The sequence below is a fragment of the Pygocentrus nattereri genome, chromosome 1 (assembly GCF_015220715.1).
Source record: "Pygocentrus nattereri isolate fPygNat1 chromosome 1, fPygNat1.pri, whole genome shotgun sequence".
Classification (NCBI taxonomy): Eukaryota; Metazoa; Chordata; class Actinopteri; order Characiformes; family Serrasalmidae; genus Pygocentrus; species Pygocentrus nattereri.
The window spans coordinates 22,161,955-22,180,343 of record NC_051211.1 but is presented as its reverse complement, the minus strand read 5'-3'; the positions used below and the strand labels follow the sequence as shown (position 1 = coordinate 22,180,343).

The window sequence follows — 18,389 nt, the reverse complement described above, 5'->3', positions numbered from 1 at the left end:
ACAACAAGAATATGGACTCCTCCTTCTCATCAAAGTAGTTGAGGAGAAGCAGGACCATCTCTTTCACATCCTCTGAGCAGCCACTCTGCTGTCCCCGCATCCTCTGAAGTCTTGCGTAGGTCTGAAGGAACTTCTTATTCTTCTTGACACAAACAGTGGTCAGGTAGTTGAGGAGCCTTTTCCCCTTTAAATCCAAATTGCGTATAAATGTCTCTTTGAGGTTGATCCCAGTGAGTTCCTTGAAGTGGACTGACATACCAATTTCATCAAACAAAAATGGCCAGTCCTCTCTGAGGCACTTGATACTTTTACCCTGGTTGACATGTTGGCGCTGTGTGTAAAAGGTGGACTTCATAAGACCCTTCACCTCCTCTGGATTGGCATCAGACTGTTGAAACATCTCCTTGAGTTTTTCCATCTTTTGCTGCTGGCTTTCTTGAGTTTCTTCACGAGGCAGGAATTGTACATTCCATTTAATGCATCCGTAAGTGTCCTGCATTGCTGCTCTCTCTTCTAATGGGATCTCATCTGTGTCGTCTGAGTTACTCTCATGTTTTCTTTTTCTTATTTTGGGTGTTGAAGTGCGTCTCACATTTTCAATTCTGTTTTGCAACTGTTTGACAAGGGAATGGTAGCCTGTGCCTACAATGTCTCCTTCTATGATATCTTGTAAAGATTTGCGGTATTTTGACACCATTTTTTTGCGACACCGGTTCAATGCTTTTTACCTACGTGAGGGCATTTTTCCATCATCTCAGTCACAAAAATCCGGACCATCTGTCTCCTGAGTTTTGGGCCTGGCCTTTTCCCCCTCTCCAAAGGTTGCATCAGTTCCTCTGGAAATTTAGTCCATGGAATTTCAAAGTTGTCCTCCCAGTGTGTGTCAAGTTGTGGGCTGCTGGACTACTGTAGGTCGAAGACCATCAAAGAGGAGAGGAGGAAGGTGGGTTAGAAGGCAGCAAGAGAGAAGGAAAGGCAGGAGTGTGGAGATTAGAGTAGGGACTCTGAACATAGGGACAATGACTGGTAAAGGCAGAGAGCTTGCAGACATGATGGAGAGAAAGAAGGTAGATATTCTGTGTGTCCAGGAGACCAGATGGAAAGGAAGCAAGGCCAGGAACATTGGAGGTGGATTCAAACTGTTCTATCATGGTGTAGAGAGGAAGAGAAATGGAGTAGGGATAATCCTAAAGGAACAGCTTGTGAAAAGTGTTCTGGTTGTAAAGAGAGTGTCAGACAGGATCATGAGCCTGAAGTTGGAGGTTGATGGTGCTGGGTATGTATGGTGTGAAAGACAGAAATGCAGAAGGTCAGATGGTTGTAGATTTTGCAAAGAGAATGGAAATGGCTGTGGTGAACATGTATTTTCAGAAGAGGGAAGAACACAGGGTGACATACAAGAGTGGAGGGAGGAGCACACAGGTATATTATATCCTTAGCAAGAGATGCCCCCTAAAGGAGATTGGAGATTGTAAAGTGGTGCCAGGGGAAAGTGTAGCAAGGCAGCATAGGGTGGTTGTCTGTAGAATGAGATTAGAAACAAAGAAGAGGTAGAGAGTGAAGACAGAGCCAAAGATTAGATGGTGGAAGCTGAAGGAGGAGGATGGTTGCAGGCAGTTCAGGGAAAAATTGCAAAAAAGTGAGGAGCTACCTGAAGACTGGGAAACTACAGCTAAGGTGGTGAGAGAAACTGGCAAGAATGTGTTGGGTGTTTCGTCTGGTCAGAGGAAAGAAGACAAGGAAAGTTGGTGGTGGAATGAGGAAGTCCAGGAGAGTATTCAGAAGAAGAAGGCAGCTAAGAAAAAGTGGGATAACCAGAGAGATGAATGAAGTAGGCAGGAGTACTGTGAGGCTAGTCGCATAGCAAAAAGAATGGTGGCAAAGGCAAAGGCTCAGGCCTATGATGAGCTGTATGAGAGGCTGGACAGTAAAGAAAGAGTAAAGGACATGTATCATTTGGCTAAACAGAGAGATAGAGCTCGAAAGGATGTACAGCAGGTTAGGCTGATAAAGGATAGAGAGGGAAATGTACTAGTGAGTGAACAGAGAGTGTTGAGTAGATGGAAGGAGTACTTTGAAGAACTAATGAATGAGGAAAATGAGAGAGAGAGGAGGACAATGGGGGGAGAGATAGTGGATCAGGAAGTGCAGAGAATTTGGTAAGGTGGAAGTGAGGGCAGCTTTAAAAAGGATGAAGAATGGAAAGGCACTTGGTCCAGATGACCATAACTGTGGAGGTATGGAGATGTTTAGGAGAGAAGGCAGTGGACTTTTTAACCAGGTTGTTTAACAAACTCCTGGAGAGTGAGAGGATGCCTGATGAGTGGAGAAGCAGTGTACTGGTCCCCATTTTTATGTGCAGAGCTGCAGTAACTACAGAGGTATAAAGTTGATGAGCCACACCATGAAGGTATGGGAAAGAGTTGTTGAAGCAAGGCTAAGGCGAGAGGTTCAGATCAGTGAGCAGCAGTTTGGTTTCATGCCCAGAAAGAGTACCACAGATGCAATTTTTGCATTGAGAGTGTTGGTAGAGAAGTACAGAGAAGGTCAGAAGAAGCTACATTGTGTCTTTGGGATCTACAGAAGGCATATGATAGGGTGCCAAGAGAGGAACTGTGGTACTGTATGAGGAAGTCAGGTCTAGCTGAAAAGTATGTTAGGGTGGTGCAGGACATGTATGAGGATAGTGAGACAGTGGTGAGGTGTGCAGTTGGAGTGACAAATGGTTTCAAGGTGAAGGTAGGGTTACATCAGGGATCAGCTTTGAGCCCCTTCTTGTTTGCAATGGTGATGGACAGGTTGACAGATGAGGTCAGGCAGGAGGCTCCATGGACCATGATGTTTGCAGATGACATTGTAATCTGTGGTGAGAGTAGAGAGCAGGTGGAAGAGAATCTGGAGAGGTGGAGGTTTGCACTGGAGAGGAGAGGAATGAAGGTCAGTAGATACAAGACGGAATACATGTGTGTGAATGAGAGGGAGGCAGGTGGAAAGGTGAAGATGCAAGGAGTAGAGGTCGAAAGGTGGATGACTTCAAATATCTTGGGTCAACCATCCAGAGCAATGGACAGTGTAGAAAAGAGGTGAAGAAGAGGGTGCAGGCAGGATGGAGTGGGTGGAGATGGGTGTCAGGGCTGATGTGTGACAGAAGGATAGTAGCAAGAGCGAAAGGGAAGGTTTAGAAGATGGTAGTGCGTCCTGCTAAGATGTATGGTTTGGAGACTGTGGCTCTCTCTAAAAGACAGGAGGCTGAGCTGGAGGTGGCGGAGATGAAGATGCTGAGATTTTCGTTGGGAGTGATAAGGCTGGACAAGATTAGAAATGAGCAGATCAGAGGGACAGTGAAGGTGGAGCAGTTTGGAGATAAAGCCAGAGAGGCCAGGTTGAGATGGTTTGGACATGTGTTGAGGAGGAATAGTGGATATATTGGTCAAAGAATGTTGGAGATGGAGCTGCCGGGCAGAAGGAGAAGAGGTAGACCTCAGAGAAGGTTTATGGATGTAGTGAAGGTGGACATAGAGATGGTTGGTGTGAAAGTAGAGGAGGCAATGGATAGGGCAAGATGGAGGCAGATGATCCGCTGTGGCGACCCCTAAAGGGAGAAGCCGAAAGAAGAAGAAGATTCAGAGACCACAATGCACAAGTGTACAGGGCATAGTCACAGATTTTAAGCACGGATCTTATGAAGATCAGATTAATTAATTGCTTTGTGTCTTGTTATGGTATTGACAATAAAAGTACTCATTTTTCAACATTCAAATGTCCATATTTTTTTTCAAAACAGTACTGGACACTGAATATTATATTTCTCAGTAGAAAAAAATGAATGGACCAATAGAAATATCCTAAAATTACTTGGAAAACTCATAATTACTTGGAAAAAGTTTGGTTACATTGACTTACATTACAAATAAAGTATCTTTTTTCTTTCTCCTGTAAAGTTTTCTTTTTGGAGGTAAGGGGTTTTGTTTTCAGATGTCAGTGATATACGGAACAAACTTATGTGGTCAAACACAATTAACAGTTGTCAAACCCAATATCCCCCTTACCTTCTCAATGGTGATAAATACACACCCCCCATCTATTCCCTCAAAAATAAAAAAGTCCCAAAGTTTTATTACACACTTCTATAAGCTAAAAATAGCTGGACCAGTTTGCATTGAAGTCCCTGTAGTTACTGAATAATAAGCCTTAGTTTTGAATAAACCTGGGAGTAGTGGTATCTGAGCTCAGTATCTGAGCTCAGGACAAGCTTTCTCTCTAACCTATTGGTAACCAGCGAAGATACTTTCTCTAGATAGACAAAGCACTTCTTGTAAGTCGCTCTAGATAAGAGTGTCTGCTAAATGCTGTAAATGTAGGATTTTAAGGGGTTAATATTAAGGGGTTTTAAGGGGTTAATTACACCCATACCCAAAATCAACCAAACCATATCAAGCACAAAGTTGGTTTCTAACAAAAATCAAAGTGTCTGACCAAAACACATGATTATTCTCTCTGGTTTCTGCTAGCGCTATGGGTAATCAGGTAATTTGGTATTGCTAAATATCCAGCCATGTGGAAACAGCTCACTAGAGAAATGTGCTATAAGTTGACTTCCACACCCCACAGTTAATAGTATCAATAACTGCCCAATAAGAGGCGTGATCGAACAGTGGTTTACTGTACACAATTTATCAAGACTAATGTGATGTTTGGGTGTGCCCATACTTTTGGTTGTGTAGTGTATGTGAGCATTAGTGTATGTCTTTTTGAGTGTCGTCATAAGTGGAAGAAAACTCCAGTGTTCTTAAAATCATGCAGATGTGGGTCAGCAGATGATGCAGATGATGTTTACATCAACCCTCAGAATGGGGGAAAAATGTGATCTCAGTGATTATTTTACCATAGAATAATTGTTGGTGCCAGATGGGCAGGTTTGAGTATTCCTATTATGCTGATCTCTTGAAATGTTCTCGCACAACGGTCACTAGAGTTTACTCTAGTGGTGCAATAAAGATAAAAAAAAACACTCAGAGTGCTACAGTTCTGTGGAATGCCTTGTTGATGAGAGCATGAGCGAGCTGACAGAAGCGCTTTGGCAACTCTAACCACTCTATACAATTGTGTTGGGCAGAAAAGAACCTATGAATGCACAAAATATAGAATAGGTAGATAACACAGATATGCTATGATATGATAATACAGCATGTCACAAAGTTGCCTCAAACTGTTTTTTTTTTTTTTTTGGGGGGGGGGGGGGTGGAGTAGAACCTGAAAAATGTACATTATGCAACATTTGCCAGAACCTCAAAAGAATGATTCCAACATTTTGTGAAATCTATGCCACAAAGAATTGAGGCTGTTTTGAGGCCCTGCCCAGTGTTAGCTTGGTGTTCATAATAAAGTGATTTAAACATACCTTTGGAATTATGGCCAAAAATTTCAACATTGGTCTCATCAGACCAGACTTCAGTTTGTTTTTCAGTGGACTTGTACAGATTATGGGTTACATTGAAGGTGGAAATAAATCTTTTTTCTTTCTCCTGTAAAGTTTTCTTTTTGGAGGTAAGGGGTTTTGTTTTCCGATGTCAGTGATATATGTAACAAACTTATGTGGTCATCACTTATGTGATCTTATGTAATCTGAAATGAATTATCTTGGTCTGATTTTTTACATGACAAAAACCTGGCAATTTAACAAGGGTGTGTAGAATTTTTATATCCACTGTATATTTCTATATAGTAACAAGTTACCAACTGTAGCCTTGTCAAGTGATTAACAAGGTTAATTACTTGCTTGTTAATCCTCTTCTACTTGCTTATTTTCCTGAGTTATTTACTATCTTATCTTATTTTATCAATCATACTTTACTCTCAGCTATAAAGAAGCAGTTTTCTGATGTAGAACAAAACACACTCTCCTCCACTGTAGCTATGCTCCAAGGTAATAGCTAGCTAATGCACTTCATTTAAAATCAGCAAGGGTTTAATGATTTAACTCTTAATGTACATTATAGTCATTTACACTAACCCCTATTCAATTTTAAATAGATTACTCATTATTGTAGCCTTATAGGCATAAGTGCCTGAGGAGTCGAAAAAAGTTCAGCATATGCATCCACAGTTTTATTGGAGGTAGAGCAAAGTTTTCTCCCTCTCCAATATAACTGAGGACTTTTTATGTGTATGAAAATTTGACTCATGTGGGAACATGTGAAGTGTATCAGGCTTGATAAAATGTTATATATCATATTGATATGATATTGGGCTCCAATATACATGTAGCTGTTTGCTGTCTGAAAGTACTATCAGAAGGCTCCATATGTTTCAACGGAGCCCTGGTTGAAAAGAGAAGGCTCTGTGTGCGTCGACGGAGCCCGAGCTTGGGGCTCTAGGATCCCAAGGGAGAGTTGAGGCCCTAGCTGCCTAGCTGCCTTGTCAGCTGTAAGAATAAGCCTTTCCAGATGTTTCCACATGTTAATGTATGGATTTTGCATTATGTGTATGCATAAACTTTGATTAAAAAGCTGAAGCATCTTGGACTTGGAGGAGATTCCACATTGGCTTCTGGGTCTCTGCAACAAGGGCTTTTAGCGCTGTCTTTTAATTTGAAATAAAGTTGATCATGTTTTAAATTCAGTGTCTACAGAGCTTTCATCTCCCCACCTACACAACTGAGAATAAACAACACATGAAATTACAATGTTACTTTGATCCTGTAATTTATTGAACCTCCTGTCAAACAAGCCTCTCATCTATAATGGAGATCAGTGAGTTTTGCTATGGTATTTATTCAAACTGAAACAAGGCACGCCAAAATGCAGAAGCATAGATAAATTAAGGAGTCTATAAAGTGGCCTCTTGTTCCCTTCTCTGTTAATCATGAGTAATATGGTGAAAGTTAAAATTTGTTTTACAATGTTTTAAGATGACTGGTTATATCAAAATAAGTTATCACGAAGTTATGACTAAAGTGTGTTAAAGTGTATTACCCCAAAAAACATCCACATCACCTTGAGGACCCCACTTGTGACAAGCTTTGCAAAGTGGCGAAGGGGTGGAGCAGATCGTTATTAACGGGAACAGCAATCACTAAATAGATTGACTAAAGAGCCCAGCACTTCTTGCCCTACTTTCTGGAGAAGAAAGACAAGGAAAAATTCTTCCTTCTTCCTAATTCATCCTTTTCTCATTCGCAATGTTAGGAAGTGTCTTGGTATGAAGCCAGAGAAACATTGGCATAGTGACTGTGTTACGGGCTAAAATGAATGATTATCAAAGGAGAGCTTTAACAGTCTACTTTATTTAAGGTGAAAAAAGGCAAGCGGATGCTCTGCATTCTTTCATGACAATCTAATACGAAGTAAATAATAGGAGTAATTATTATTTTATATGAGTACTGTACTGAGCTTATTGTACATACCTGCACTTGTAGATGCTGAAGTCCTTAAGGAGCACCAATCAGGGCACAGTGGTCACTTTGTTCTGAACTTGTTTTGACCTGTTGGTCATACCAACCCAGTGCAGCACACGGTTCAACGTCAGCACAGCAGCGTAAAAATTTGGGAGCACGTACGTCACCTAAATGATGAACTAACCTAACTTTGTGTAAATAGAGCACAATATAGAAATATGTCCACATATGAAGTCGTGACTGGCATGTTTCTTTTTTTCTGAATTCATACAAACACTTTCATTTTATAGTAAATTAGTTTGGGTTAGTTTATGAACAGAGACCTACAGATCAACACAGTAAAGGAAAAGCCAGTTTTTATTCAGCTTGTAACTAATTTATAAAGTAATCTTAAACTGCTTCCCATCGACCCACCACCGATGGGAGGGGCAGTAGTAGGGGTGCGGTGCATTGTGGATCGGGCAGAGTCCGAAGGCGTGGGCCTTGGCGTTCTGATCCTCGGTTGCTGAAACTGGCTTTTGGAACTTGGAACGTTACCTCACTGGCGGGGAAGGAACCTGAGTTGGTGCGCGAGGTCGAGAGATACCGGCTAGATGTAGTCGGGCTCACCTCAACACACAGCTTGGGCTCTGGGTCCAATCTCCTTGAGAGGGGCTGGACTTTTTTCTTTTCTGGAGTTGCCCATGGTGAGAGGCGGCGGGCAGGTGTGGGCTTTCTCATAGCCCCTCGACTCGGCGCCTGTATGTTGGGGTTTTCCCCGGTGGACGAGAGGGTAGCTTCCCTACGCCTTCGGGTTGGGGAACGGGTCCTGACTGTTGTCTGTGCTTATGCACCGAACAGCAGTTCAGAATACCCAGCCTTCATAGAGTCCTTGGAAGGGGTGCTTGAAAGTGCTCCTCCTGGAGACTCGATTGTCCTACTGGGGGACTTCAACGCTCACGTGGGCAACGACAGTAAGACCTGGAGGGGTGTGATTGGGAGGAATGGCCTCTCTGATCTGAACCCGAGTGGTGTTCAGTTTTTGGACTTCTGTGCAAACCACAGTTTGTCCATAACGAACACCATGTTTGAACACAAGGATGTCCATAAGTGCACATGGCACCAGGACACCCTAGGCCGCAGTTCAATGATTGACTTTGTAGTCGTGTCAGCGGACTTGCGGCCATGTGTACTGGACACTCGGGTAAAGAGAGGAGCTGAGCTGTCAACTGATCACCACCTGGTGGTGAGTTGGATCAGGTGGTGGGGGAAGATGCCAGTCAGACCAGGCAAACCCAAACGTATAGTGAGGGTTTGCTGGGAACGTCTGGCAGAAGAACCTGTCAGATTGATCTTCAACTCACACCTCCGTCAGAACTTTGACCAGATATCGGGGGAGGTGGGGGACATTGACTCAGAATGGGCCATGTTCCGCTCCTCCATTGTTGAAGCGGCTGACTGTAGCTGTGGTCGCAAGGTAGTTGGTGCCTGTCGGGGCGGTAATCCTCGAACCCGGTGGTGGACACCCCAGGTGAGAGATGCCGTCAAGCTGAAGAAGGAGTCCTACCGGACATGGTTGGCCTGTAGGACACCAGAGGCAGCTGGCAGGTATCGACAGGCCAAGCGATCTGCGGCTTCAGTCGTTGCCAAGGCAAAAACCCGGGTGTGGGAAGAGTTCGGTGAGGCCTTGGAAAGTGACTTTAAGTCGGCTCCAAAAAGATTCTGGCAAACCGTCAGGCGACTCAGAAGGGGAAAGCAGTGTGCCACTAGCACTGTATATAGTGGAGATGGTGTGCTGCTGACTTCGACTGAAGACGTCATTGGGCGGTGGAAGGAATACTTTGAGGACCTTCTCAATCCCACCGACATGTTCTCCAGTGAGGAGGCAGAGTCTGGGGACACGGGAATAGGCTTGTCCATTACTGAGGCCGAAGTCGCTAAGGTAGTTAAAAAGCTCCTTGGCGGCAGGGCTGCAGGGGTGGATGAGATCCGTCCCGAGTTCCTCAAGGCTCTGGATGTTGTGGGGCTGTCTTGGCTGACACGCCTTTTCAACATTGCGTGGACATCGGGGGTGGTGCCACTTGATTGGCAGACTGGGGTGGTGGTGCCTCTTTTTAAAAAGGGGGACCGGAGGGTGTGTTCCAACTACAGGGGAATCACACTCCTCAGCCTCCCTGGTAAGGTCTATGCAAGGGTACTGGAGAAGAGAGTCCGGCTTATAGTCGAACCTCAGATCCAGGAGGAGCAGTGCGGGTTCCGCCCTGGTCGTGGAACACTGGACCAACTCTTTACCCTCTCCAGGATTCTCGAGGGTTCATGGGAGTTTGCCCAACCAGTCCACATGTGCTTTGTGGATTTGGAGAAGGCATTCGACTGTGTTCCCCGGGGTATTCTGTGGGAGGTGCTTCGGGAGTACGGGGTACATGGCTCTTTGCTACGAGCCATTCAGGCCCTGTACAAACAAAGCAGGAGCTTGGTTCGCATGGCCGGCAGTAAGTCAGACTTTTTCCCAGTGAGAGTTGGACTCCGTCAGGGCTGCCCTTTGTCACCGATTCTATTCATAATTTTTATGGATAGAATTTCTAGGCGCAGTCAGGGGATGGAGGGTGTCCGGTTTGGTGACCTCAGGGTCACATCGCTGCTGTTCGCAGATGATGTGGTCCTATTGGGGACATCAGGCCGTGAACTTCAGCTTTCACTGGATCGGTTTGCAGCCGAGTGTGAAGCGGCCGGGATGAGGATCAGTACCTCCAAATCCGAGGCCATGGTTCTCACGCGGGAAAGGGTGGAGAGCCCTCTCTGGGTCGGGGATGAGCTCTTGCCTCAAGTGGAGGAGTTTAAGTATCTCGGGGTCTTGTTCACGAGTGATGGTACAAGGGAGCGGGAGATTGACAGGCGGATTGGTGCTGGGTCAGCAGTGATGCGGGCTCTTTACCGGTCTGTTGTGGTAAAGAAAGAGCTGAGCCATAAGGCAAGGCTCTCGATTTACTGGTCGATCTATGTTCCCACCCTCACCTATGGTCATGAGCTTTGGGTAATGACCGAAAGAACGAGATCGCGAATACAAGCGGCTGAAATGAGTTTCCTCCGCAGGGTGGCTGGACTCTCCCTTAGAGATAGGGTGAGAAGTTCGGTCATCCGAGAGGGACTCGGAGTAGAGCCGCTGCTTCTTCACGTCGAGAGGAGCCAGTTGAGGTGGTTCGGGCATCTTGTTAGGATGCCTCCTGGACGCCTCCCTTGGGAGGTGTCACAGGCAAGTCCACCGGGGAGGAGACCCCGGGGAAGACCCAGGACATGCTGGCGTGACTATATCGCCCAGCTGGCCTGGGAGCGCCTCGGAATCCCTCCCAGGGAGCTAGTGGAAGTGGCTGGGGAAAGGGAGGTCTGGGCTTCATTGCTCAGGATGCTGCCCCCGCGACCCGAACCCCGGAGAAGCGGAAGATGATGGATGGATGGATGGATGGATGGATCTTAAACTGAAACTTTGCTTGTGTGTAAAAAGTGATTTCAGAGCCACTCGGTTCTCCCTGATGGAAACATTTTACCTTCAGTGTTTTGTGCTTATGATCATTTTAATAGAGGTCAGCGTCACTAATTAATGACGTTCTATTAAAAAACTGGTTTACCAAGAGAGACGCTGGAGGACTTTCACCTGAAATGAGTTCATGAAGCGAGTCTTGTTGCCAGTGGCATGGGAAACATTTTATTGATATACAGAAGAATGGATTCAATTAAATACCAGCAAGTTCTGCAGATAAAAAGAGAATGGCTTCTGCAATAGGATAATGATCCTAAACACCTCAAAATCCACAACTGACTACCTTTTTTAAACTAATCATCATTGAAAATCTGTAGATAGACCTCAAAAGAGCAGTGCATGCAAGACAAGGCAAAGGAGAACGGGCAAAAATCCCCTTAACAAGAACAAAAATACTTTTAGCTGGCTTCACAAAGCATTTACAAGCTGTGATATTTATTAAGTACTGACCATATAGGGTGCCCAAACTTGTCCTCTGACCCATTTCCTTTTTTTTTTTTTTTTTTTTAAATCTTGTCTAAAATCTTAGAGAAACTTGTCAGCTTTAATGTTATGGCTTTTCAAAATCAGATCATCTTTCCCTCGCTTACCTATTCACAGTGACAGAAATTTTGACCAAGGGTGCCCAAACTGTTGAATGCCATTGTGGTATATTCTGGAAGTAAACTACATATCATTGGTCTGTGGGAGGAAACCCACACAGACACAGGGAGAACATGCAAACTCTAATTTGTTGCTTTGTTCCATATTTGCATAATACACAACTGATGTGTAACATTGTCACTGCAAGGTTATTTCAATGTCATATACTTCTCTGATTTTTTTTATGTTCTCCTACACCCGTGACCTGACACAAAATGTTACTCAGCATGTTCAAAGTTGTGCAGATTATCCTGATTGGCAGGATTTAAAAAATTCTACTCTCATTTCTTCTAATGAAAGCCCATCTTTGTTATTTCAAAAATGCAAGCTAGTGTGACAAATATGTAGTTCCTTGACAGCTACAAAAATATTTCCTTACACCCCGCCCCCCCCCCCCCCCCCACACACACACACACGCACACACGCACAGTGCAGGCTAACCTTGAAACTGTAAGAACATTAAATTTAAAAAATGCACCACTGGTATTGTGACATTCCACCCCAGTCCAATGCCAATACCTCCTTCTTCCCTGTTTCATGCCCCCAAGCACATTCACTATAAATTCACAGTCCATAACACCGGCACTGTTCGCAGTCTTCTTAAGGACTTCAGCATCTATAAGTGCAGGTACGTACTTTTCATGAAAAAAATTTATTACAGCAGCTGTGATCTAAGTGCAACACTGATATAGTTAAAATTATTCATGTTAATAACTGAAAATATTCAGTTTCAGCTAAAATACTGCAAATTCAGCTTAGATGTATATTGCACTTTATTGCCTTGTATTAGAATAGCTTTATTATATTACCTTTCATCCTTAAAAATTCAAATTATGTAAATAAAACAGCAGAACAAAACAAATTAAACAGAATATGGCAAAAAATGTAAATAATTAGATTATATGTAGCAATATACAAAATCAAGGAGCAAGAAGAAACTAAAAAAGTTATATAAATATGTTTTCCATATTCATGTTGTGAATATAGTAGGTAGGTAGCGGGTGAAGAATAATGACACCTTACTAATGTTTGAAATGTTTAACAGTAAGTAAATCCTATGTTTTCTTAAATTGAACATAAAGATTTTACATTCTTTGCTCTGAAGTAAAAGTGGTCTAAATGACTTCTGCTTCAAACCTTGAAAGCAGCAGAGAAGTACCTGGGGTTACATATTAAATGGCATAAATTATCTCCAAACTGGCTTCACAAAAACCTTTTAGTAAACCTTTTATCTAAAACTCATGGGCAGAAAAAGGTATAAGGGTTCTTGGAGACATCAGTGGCAACAATTCTCTGAGATCTTTTGAGGAACTGGTTGCACATTATGGGAAAGCCAAGCATTCTTTATTCTTTTATATCAAATTAGATCCACATTGAATGATCACTTGATGACTTGATGTCAAATGAGGTTCACCCTTGAAAGACTATCAAAAGTTGTAAATTGTAACTCTATAGAGTAGTTTATATAAAGAGCAGCTGCTCAGCTTGAATCATGCCAGATTTTGGTCATAAAGAAAAAACTTTACAATTGGTCTCTGGACAGTGTTTTACCATTGAATTTATTAGTTGATTTTACATTGGGACAGTTAAAAGAGAATGGGCCACATAAATGTCATTACACCAGACTCCCAACCAACCATTTATTGCTAAAAGCCTGCTCTGCTGGAAAGTTTCACTTCATGGTCTGTAAAAGTATCTGACAGGATCATTCAGATTTCTCTGTTTTTACTGTCCAGCAGTGTGAGCAAGTGATCCTTCACTCAACTTGCATAATTTGAGTAAGTATGTCACTATAAGAATACAAAATGCAACTTTCTTTTGTTATAGAACTACTAGACAGTAGCAGTGATTAAACAGTGACTGAAAAGAAAATTACAATATCATTTCTCACATTTACTCTTTTCACATTGGATTTTTTTCAGAGATGGACACCAGTAGAACTTGTGAAAGGTATTTTTTTTTGCCATTTTTAAAATGATTCTTCAGCTAGAGAATTTTAGAGATTGTAATTACATACAGTGTATGTTTTGTTACATAATATTAGTATGCCATGCCTCATAAACTTGGATCAATCTCATTAATTAATCTGTCCCTTAATTCTTCAAACATACATACTCACGTTCTGAATATCACCTCTAATTTGTAACCAAGGAAAGTCAAACTAGTGATTTGATTCCTGAAGGTTTTAATACATGTGATTTATTTTATTAAGATCTTAGTATCAGTATATAGCAACCAGTATTTGGAAGATATCAAGACAGACAACTTGGTGAAAGTAAATTAAACATTTATTAGCACACAATATTTTATGTAAGACACAAATATCATAGAATAGAAACAATCAATTGTGTATTTACAATGAATATAAGATAAGCACACATGAGCAAGGGAAAACTAGAGAGTGCCTACGTGTGCATGAGCGAGAGAGCTAGAGTGTCTACGTGTGCATGAGCGAGAGAGCTAGAGAGTGCCTACGTGTGCATGTGTAAGACAGAGCTAGAGAATGCACTTTTGATCATGTGATTATGTAAGAGAAGAAGGAGTGTTACTAACTTCGTTCTCTGAACAGAGATAAAAAAAAAGTCACATTTTTAAACGTAGTACACAGGCAGCTTCACTGTTCAGTAATGAGAACAGCTGACCCTTTGTTCTAGTCCATGCTTGAACAAAGCCAATGTCTCCATTTAAACGCATGCAGTGCGCCGAGAATCAACCCTGCTTAAAAACAAAAGTGTAGCTTTATAAAGGTGGGATAATGCTAAGATATCACTGATGTTTCTCTGAGTTTAGATGATCTTAACAAAGTTGCTTAAAACCAAAGCATCAATACATACAACATGCCTTAAATTTAACAAAGGTTAGGTCTCTTTAATTGTGCTGGGAGTTCAGACTCAAGCAATGGATATCTAAAATTTGTCATCCTCATAGAATTCCTGTTTGGAATGTGGTAGGGATTTTCACCGTCCCCCTGACTCTACAGGTGTAGAAAACTGAGAATGAAAGGCTTGAATCTCAGTACATGCAGATATTCTAAATGAATGAAAGGTATTACCTGTTTATTACTGTTATAACACAGTTCTACTACTGAAACCACTCCTGTGTAATGTGTGTAGCAGCGAGGTGAGAATTGATCACTCTCTGAGTGAAGTGGAAAGGCAGCATTTGGCCAGAAGGACAAAGACTGTTCTAGAGTGCCTGGAGCAACATGGTATATCCTGCAGTGAGGTAAATACTATTCTTTAATATGTAAGCTTTAGGGCCAGTTTTACTAAGAAGTGTGCAAAAGCTACAGCATGTACTAAAAGGTTGTAATTGAGTTACTGTAACTTGCCATTTAAAAGATTTTACCCTCAAACTGATGCTGACAAAAGTAAAGAGAGAAAGAAGAAATTCTCTATAAAATAGGTGGAAATTTTCATGATGGGGATGAATCTCAGCAGCCAAAAGATCAGCACTTCCATTAAAAGTTAATAACATTTTTCCTGAACTCTTCACACAAAGAGTTATAGTCTGAAATATGAGGCTTTTATAGAATGGTTTGTGGTTCCTATAATCCTCACTTACATTGAGTGCTGGCAATTTTCAAAGTTCTTGTGTGTCCTTCACCCTGCAACCTGAAGCCTTCACCCTTCACCCTACAGTTACATTACTAAATTGTTTTAAGTTTTTATTTTTCCTAATCTTCTCCCTTAAAATGTATATCCAGGTGAGTCAGGTGCGCCAAAACCTGAAGCTCAGTGGTTCATTGGCAGAAGAGGGCCACTGCAAATGTTTAGTAAAACTGGGCTTTACTTAGAAAACTATACTACAATACACTGTACTACAGTATGCACTGTAGCTTAGTGTAATGCTATCATTACTGTCATAAATAATTTGTTATTTAATTATTTAAGATGACTCAGTGGCTGGTGCATTATGAACCACTGCATTATTGCATCTAACAAGACATTTCATACAACATCAAGTTTCAGTGATGCAATAGGAAAACAACAGTTTATTCAAGTGGTTAAAATTTGTGTTTTTTAAATGCTGGCAGCATGACATGCCCAATATCGCAGTGCTGGGCTCTGGAGGTGGTTTGAGAGCGATGGTTGGACTGCTGGGGTCACTGAGTCAGCTGAAAGAAGAGGGACTGCTGGACTGCATCATGTACCTGTGTGGAGTTTCGGGATCAACCTGGTACTGATCTAGACCATACCAGATATTTAATGTTTTCCAGAAGACTAAACACACTTATATTCATAGGCAGAATTATCTCGGCTTTATGATGTAGTTTATGTGCTTTATGGTGCAGTGATGATAGAAGGTAATAACGATAAAAAGGCTAGAAAGTATAAATCCAGCGTTGTACATTCAGACCAATTTTGATATTTGAGTATCTAGAAGAGTTAATGATATCAGAATTTCGGATGTCAGAAGAATCATTGAATAGAGGCCAAATGTGCTTATTGCCTAATATTAACATTTAAACAGAAATAACACACAAACATGAACTGAACTGCAGGATAAAAAAGAACTCCCTCATATAAACATTTAGCAGCTCACAGAGGTGTACTTTTAAAAACATGCTGCTTCAGACGAGCTAATGAGCTATCACTAATATTAGAGCTAACCACAGCTGTGATGATGATGAGAATCAGTGCTTGCCATGTGTAAAGAACGGACTGAAAGTACAACATAAACCATTGTTCTTCTAATCACGCTAACCGATTATCCTCAAAATGTGTTGCATTGGCTAGAGTGAGCTTTTGTCCAGGGGATTGTGAAGTTCCAAACATATGTACATGTTTCATTTGGTTCATATTGATTGGCTGCATAAGAAGAGCCAGATTTCCTGCTGTTCTTTGCTATAAGCTGAGGCAAATGTTACCTCTAAAGCATCATTAAAGGTGGACTGGAAAGTTTGAAAAGAAGATGGCTCATCCATTACTTGTAGATTCTTATTCTAGCATGTGTCTTATAAAGACGTATTGCAGCACAGTGTGTTTTTTTTCCACAGTAGTATGATCTGGTGGCACAGGTCACTAACCAGATTCTGCCACATATTCAAAGATTCTAAGAATAGACAGAAATGGGGATGCAGTGATGTGGTGTAGGAGTGGGTCTTATAAAATAACTGACGAAAGGTCAGTCTAAACACAGAATAAACGCAGACTAAACATCTGCTCCACTTGCTGTTTTCACTGAATTGTTTGTGGACAACCCATTGACTTTCTGTGATGCACTATAAACACCCGAATGGTGTTTTTTGAGTATTTGAATAAAAGCACCTGGAACAGTTAAGGGAATAAAAACAGGTCCAGCATTAAAAAAGTGGGCATCAATTAAAATGAATTGAAATGGATGAAATATGATAAACACATAAGCATTAACACCAAAGGATAGAGTCGAAAGTGGATCCAGGCATGAACTGAGTTTATCACAGACAAAGAGCAATAGAAACAGTCTGAGGCAACCAAGTCAAAGACAAAACCCAAAAATCAGAAAAAAAAAAACAGTAGACACACAATGGGTCAAAGAACATGAAAAACACCAATAACAAGTAATAAGGCTTAGTATTATCTGGCAAGACTTTTGCCAAAATACAAGCTATAAATAGAGAGTAATGGGAAAACAAGCTTCAGGTGATAGACATTCAGGAGAATGACCTCTGCAGGTGGGGAGGTGAAGCTCCAGCCAAGAATGTAATGAAGCACATCAAGCATTTCTCATGTTCATCTTGAACATGGAACATACAGTGCTGTAAAAAGCATTTGCCCCTTACCTGGTCTCTTCTATTTCTACTACTTGGTCACATGTTTCAGATAATCCAACTACTCTTTATTATAAAATAATGACAACATGAGTGAACTTGAAATGCAGCTTTTAAATGATTGTTCCATTTACTGAAGATAAAGATATTTTCAACACCTATATCACCCATGTGTATATCACCACCACGTATTTGCCTCCTTTTGGAGAATTATTTTAATTCAGCTACGTTGGAAGATTTTTAGCATGAGCTGCCCATTTAAAGTCTTGCCACAGCATTTCGGTGGGATTCAAGTCAGGAATTTAACACAGCACAGTACAGAAATTCATGGTTCCATCGATTATGACAATCATCCAGATCCTGCAGAAGCAAAGCAGCTTCAGAACATCACACTACCACGACCATGTTTGACTGTTGATAAGATGTTCTTATGGTGGAATGCAGTGTTAGCGTTACACCCATAGGATCCATGTCTTTTTCAAAAAAGTTCCACTTAAGACCTTTCAGTCCAGAGAATACTGTCCCAAAAGCCTTGGGGGTTCGTGTTCTGTTTGGTCAGTTGTAGTTTGCACCTTGCAACTCTCCCATAGATGCCATTTTTGCCCAGTGTCTTTCTTATTGTGGAATCATGTACATTGACCTTAGCTGATTCAAGTGAGGCCTGCAGTTCTTTAGAAGTTTGCCTACATCTTTTTTTCACCTCCTGGATGAGTCGTTGATGCACGTTTGGTAAAATTTTGGTAGGCTGGCCACTTCTGGGAAGGTTCACCACTGTTCCAAGTTGTCTCCATTTGTCAATAATGGCTCTCACTGTTGTTTGTTGGAATCCCGATCTTTAGCAATACTTTGAACATCTTTAAAAACACCATTTTGTTGTTATTGGATGATCTGAAACATTAGAGTCTGACAAATATGCAAAAAAAGAAGAGATTGGGAAGAGAGCAAATACTTTATCATGGCCACATACAAACAAAGCATAAACCGTAAATACGTTTCACATTTTACCCTCCATAACTGTAAATCTTTTAAAAGAGACTTGTACATCTTCATTTTTTAGTTCCTGGTTTTTGCCTTCAAGCAAC

The 18,389-nt window shown here is 41.6% G+C and overlaps 1 long non-coding RNA gene across 1 annotated transcript; it reads left to right on the top strand.

Annotated features, from left to right (window-relative positions):
* The first annotated feature begins 12,119 nt into the window (after positions 1–12,119).
* LOC119263883 lies at positions 12,120–14,755 on the top strand. Its single transcript, XR_005130603.1, has 4 exons — positions 12,120–12,183; positions 13,292–13,333; positions 13,478–13,505; positions 14,669–14,755. It is a non-coding gene; the product is annotated as an uncharacterized LOC119263883 (long non-coding RNA).
* Positions 14,756–18,389: the final 3,634 nt, after the last annotated feature.